We start from the raw sequence: 6,126 nt of genomic DNA on the forward strand, positions 1-6,126 counted from the left end.
ATATGTCCTCCTGTCCCCTCCCCCATCACCACCATTTTTCCTCGTCTTCCTCTTAGTCTTGTTTGTGTGGTTGGTTTTCACTTTGACACATGGTTGGAAAGCTGAGATCTTTTTTTTCCCCAGCTCAGATTTGTATTACATGTGAAATGTTTTGGATCTTTATTTTTCCTTTTTTTTTAGAAGGCTGGTTATAATTAATCCTGCTGTACTTGCAACAATGGAAAAATTGATAGACATTTTAGGAGCCGCAGAAACCCAAACACAATCTCAAGTATTTTCTCAGAACAATGTACTTGTGACAATACTGCGTTATATTTAACTTCGAGCATCAACTTCTTGGGCGTAATTTTAGCTAATTAAAAAACTACAGAAGGGTTTAGAAAAACGGGTGTGATCCTACAATTGTGTGATGGAATTTATGAACAGAATGTGCACATAACACCAAATTTGCTCTGATGCTTCTGAGAGGCACCAGAAGCAGATTCTGAGCAAGGATTTGAGTTGTTAAGCATTTCACGTTGGAGAGGAGAGTTGAGACAGGAAAGGGAAGACAGCTAGTAAAGTACTTGTTATCAATCACTCTCGTGACCGGTGGATCTTAATCTTATTGGAAACCAGTGTAGAACAAATGCCTCCATGTAGCTTTCCTGGGATGGAGGCAGCTGGAGCACTTATTCACTAACTTCCTACAGTCTTTGGTTAATGGGTGCTTCTGAGAGTAGCAGAAGCCAGTACTAAAGTGATAAGAGCCAGGACATAGAGTTGGAAGCCAAATGCTACAGTGTTGAACACAAATTTAAATTTGAGTCAGAAGTGACCTAAATGAAATGTCTTATTTTAAATGGCCAATAGCTTTTGAAAGCACATTTTCAGGGAGCGGCTCTGTTGCTTGACTTCTTTGGGGTCTGGTTCCCTTCTACCTTCCGTGGTCATAGCCAATGTCAAGTGCAGGTACCATGCCTAGTGTGGGGTGAGATACTTCCCGGGCACTCAAGAAATTGTGATTTATTTTTTAATTTCTTCTCCGTAAAGAAAGTTTATTTGCCATCAGGCACATGAAACGATGTCCCACATTGCTAATTATTAGAGAAATGCAAATCAAAACTACAACGAAGTACCACCTCACAGCAGTCAGAATGGCCATCGTCTAAAAGTCTACAAATACTAAATGCCGGAGAGGGTGTGGAGAAAAGGGAACCCTCCTACACTGTTGGTGGGAATGTAAGTTGGTGCAGCCAGTATGGAGAATAGTGTGGAGGTTCCTTAAAAAACTGAAAATGGAGCTACCATATGATCCAGCAATCCCACTCCTGGCATTTATCCAGAGAAGACAAGCAACCTAAATGTCCTTTGGCAGATGAATGGGTAAAGCATATGTGGTACATATGTACAATGGAATACTACATAGCCACAAAAAAGAATGAAATAATGCCATTTACAACTACATGGGTGCACCTAGAGAATATCATACTAAGTGAGGTAAGCCAGACAGAGTAAGACAAATATCATATGATATCATGTGTGGAATCTAAAAAAAATACACACAAAAAAATACACATCAACTTACTTACCATACAGAAACAGACTCACAGACATAGAAAACAAATAGAGAGCGGCAGGGACTTATGTATACTCCCAAATGTAAAATAGAGAGCTAGTGGGAAGCAGCCGCATAGCACAGGGAAATCGGCTCGGTGCTTTGTGACCACCTAGAGGGGTGGGATAGGGAGGGTGGGAGGGAGATGCAAGAGGGAGGGGATATGGGGATATATGTATACGTATAGCTGATTCACTTTGTCATACAGCAGGAACTAACACACCATTGTAAAGCAATCATACTCCAATAAAGATGTTAAAAAAAAGAAAACAAAACAAATGTATGGTTGTGAAATGGGAAAGAGGAAGGGGAGAGATAAATTAGGAGTATGGGATTAATAGAGACACAGCATTATATATGAAATAGATGAACAGCAAGGGTTTACTGTATACCACATGGAACTATATTCAGTATCTTGTAATAACCTATAATGGAAAAGGATCTGAACATGTACACCTGAAACTAACACAATATTGTAAATCGACTATAGTTTAATAAATAAAAGGAAAAAAAAGTTCATTTGGCCCCATTTGCTTTTGGAATTGGTTGAGAGAAAGCTAAAGGGGGAAAATGGAGCTCGAAACAATTGTCTTCACCTGTATTGGTTGAGCTTGTACAGTAGCTTGCTGCCTCCCCAGAGGGTACAGAGAAGGCTTCTAGGTTGCCGGAGTTGATGAGCCCCAAACTGCTGTCTTTTCTGCCACTGTTTCCAACTGCCATGGGTAGAATCCAATGACTCTGTGGGCCTTCCTTTCTTCATTAGTGGTTTCTGATTATTGGAATAAGACATATTTTTTTTCTCCCTCTGATCAGGTGGTCTCAGTGATACCTTCAAACACATCAAACCCAGAGAAACTTTTACCTTCATTTGCTCTTTGCTCATGTTTATTGCTGGACAGTCATCCCCCTTTTTCTTTCCATGTCACTTGGTTGATAGATCATCAAGTTTTAATTCGCCACAGATAACATCTATTACTACTACTGCTATTACTGTGACTGTGATTATGATGACAATGACCGTTACCAGTATTATTGCTACTGTTACACAATGCTACCACTGTTACTGCTGCTGCTGTCACTGTTACCACTAGCAGTCGTACTGGTAGTACTATTGCTACGAATGCTCTGCTAGTCCTAGTACCACTGCTGCTAGTTGTCCTTTAGCATTGTTATCACAGAATCTGGCAGAGGTAGTGCAGCTAATATATGCACGTTGTTTGCAGGCTTAAAATGCTCATCGTCACAGCAGCATGAAACAGGCACTGTCCTTACTCCATTTACACATGAGGATTTTAAGACTGAGCAAAGTTATAACTTGTCCAGCGAGTTAGTCAAGATCAAGAGTCAGTAAGAGCCAGAATCATAATTTGATTTTAGATCCAGTGGACACCCATACTTCGCTCTTAATCGCTACCCTTCACTCCTCTTTTTGAACTCCCCCTCTTGTGTTTTCCATTCTTTGTAGAAGATCAGGCTGCACTAGTGCAAGTCAGAAGGACTGAGTTTGCTATCATGCGTGTTGGTGTGACACTACTCAATTTAATACCTATTTAATGAAGGAGAAAGGCAACGGGGACACCGCACGACTTAAAAGCACCACTCCACGTTCTCTTGAACAAATCTGTTAACCTCTCCGAAGCCCAGGTTTCCAGATCTATCATGCTGAAATAACAATAACACCTAATTTCCAGAGTAGTTCTAAGGATCAAAAGAATGGCCTCTTTGTGAAAGCCTTTTAGAAATGATAAGCCTATTCAATCATAAGCTATTATTACTATAATAAAAATTGAGGCTGTGTGATGATCAGACAAAAAATGTTAAGTAAAGCTCATCAATAGAGGAAAGTAAGCAGTAATTTTAAACAAATTATTTGGTTGTTTTCTACTTCATTTTTTGTTCTATGATCAATTGTCACTTGAAAAATATGGAGGGAAACTGTCCTTTGGCATTTCTGGTGGTCACAGGCAGTGTGAGGATGACTACACGGGCCAAAAAAAAGTGCTGCATCTTCACCTCCAGCTCCTGGCTTCTCTCATCCCTCATCTCACCCACTTCAGTGCCTAAGGGATGAGGTTGTCTCCTCCAGCTCTGTCTTGCTGGCTTCTTCCTGCCCTGGGAAGGGCTTCTGACTCTTTGCTTTCCCACTCCTCCTGTGTTAAAGAATTTTCGAGCTTAAGAAAGATTAGGGAAGGATAAGGGTCAGAGCTCCTGGTGTTTCTGGCACTTTTCACAAATTAAGCATTATTTGCTGAATGAATGAATAGCTCTTGCGTTTTTACTTTAAGCAGGGACTTAATTACGTCTCCCTTCCATAATTAAACAAACATATTACAGATTAAGTACATATATGGTATCTCAAGAGCATAAAATATAGTCATTTATTTCAAGTTCAGATCTTGTCTTCTAATCTGTACAGAATCTATGATGAGAATGTTTCCTATACTGTCTTCAACTTGTCCTTATCCCATCCTTTAATGGACATGGCATATGACGTGGTCAGTAGAGAAACTCTTCTCCTGGAATATTCCCCATGGTCAGTAGAGGAACTCTTCTTCTGGAATGTTCCAACTTCTCTCCCTTTTCCCTCCATGGCCAGTTGGATCATTGAGCTCCTTTGTTTCTCTTCTTATAGTCCCACTCCTAGTTGGGTTGTCCATCATTCTGTCCCACTTTGGGTAAGACTGAGTTGGGGTGGGAAGTGAGGCCTATGGTCTTGTTCATCATATGCAGGATCCAATCAAATGCCAAGACTGACCTCCATTGAACAATCCTATTTTTACTTTCAGGGCTAGAGGAATCATTTATTTGCTTCTGTCTCAGTTATTTGCATTCCCTTCTCCTCCACTACTCCTTGAACTTAGATTTTTGTCTAATGAAAGATGCATATTGAAGCTTGAAGAAGTTTAGTAGCTAATGTATAGTGAGTACTGGAAAATTATTTGCTGAATGAAAAAATAACATGTAGATAAAACTTTAGTAGTAAAGGTTTAGGACATTCAGCAGTTCCCATAAAGAGGAGGCTTTCTATCCTGTGTTTCCATCCCCTAGAAGGGTCTTTCTTTATCAGCCTATTATTTCAGTCATATTTGAGTGATTTCTTATTTTGTTGAATTCAGATCATGATTGAACAAAATGAAGAAGTGATTTAAACTTTGTTAGAATTATTTACCATATTGTTCTTTTCAGGACAGATGTAATTTCTGTTAGACTTGGATAGTGTATGGTCATGGGGAGTATTTAAAGATTCAAGCTCAGTTTCCTGATTCTCATCCAAAAAAGGTGACCTGTCACTAGGTGGAGTTTGGCCACCATCAAAATGTTGTTTATAGAGTCCAGAGATTGAACATCACAGAGTGAATTGAGAAGATGGACCAAAGTGTCTTTTATACCCAGCCCTGAGATCCCTCTCACATGATTTTCCTTTGTTGTAGGAAGATAGGCCCAGATTTTTCATCATTAAGTTTTGTTTCATATGTGTTGAAGCAGATATTTAACCACAGAACTAAATTTTTAAAAATTAAAAAAAATTTTTTTAACATCTTTATTGGAGTATAATTGCTTTACAATAGTGTGTTAGTTTCTGCTTTATTACAAAGTGAATCAACTATACATATACATATATCCCCATATCCCCTTCCTCTTGCGTCTCCCTCCCTCCCACCCTCCCTATCCCACCCCTCTAGGTGGTCACAAAGCACTGAGCTGATCTCCCTGTGCTATGCGGCTGCTTCCCACTAGCTATCTGTTTTACATTTGGTAGTGTATATATGTCCATGCCACTCTCTCACTTTGTCCCAGCTTACCCTTCCCCCTCCCTGTGTCCTCAAGTCCATTCTCTAGTAGGTCTGCGTCTTTATTCCCATCTTTCCTCTGGGTTCTTCATGACCAATTTTTTTTTTTTTTTTAGATTCCATATATATGTGTTAGCATATGGTATTTGTTTTTCTCTTTCTGACTTACCTCACACTGTATGACAGACTCTAGGTCCATCCACCTCAGTACAAATAACTCAATTTCATTTCTTTTTATGGCTGAGTAATATTCCATTGTGTATATGTGCCACATCTTCTTTATCCATTCATCTGTCGATGGACACTTAGGTTGCTTCCATGACCTGGCTATTGTAAATAGAGCTGCAATGAACATTGTGGTACATGACTCTTTTTGAATTATGGTTTTCTTCAGGGTATATGGCCAGTAGTAGGATTGCTGGGTCATACGGTAGTTCTATTTTTAGTTTTTTAAGGAACCTCCATACTGTTCTCCATAGTGGCTGTATCAATTTACATTCCCACCAACAGTGCAAGAGGGTTCCCTTTTCTCCACACCCTCTCCAGCATTTATTGTTTCTAGACTTTTTGATGATGGCCATTCTGACCAGTGTGAGATGATATCTCAATGTAGTTTAGATTTTCATTTCTCTAATGATTAATGATGTTGAACATCCTTTCATGTGTTTGTTGGCAATCTGTATATCTTCTTCGGAGAAATGTCTGTTTAGGTCTTCTGCACATTTTTGAATTGGGTTG

This window comes from Stenella coeruleoalba (genome assembly GCF_951394435.1).
Source record: "Stenella coeruleoalba genome assembly, chromosome: 20".
NCBI lineage: Eukaryota > Metazoa > Chordata > Mammalia > Artiodactyla > Delphinidae > Stenella > Stenella coeruleoalba.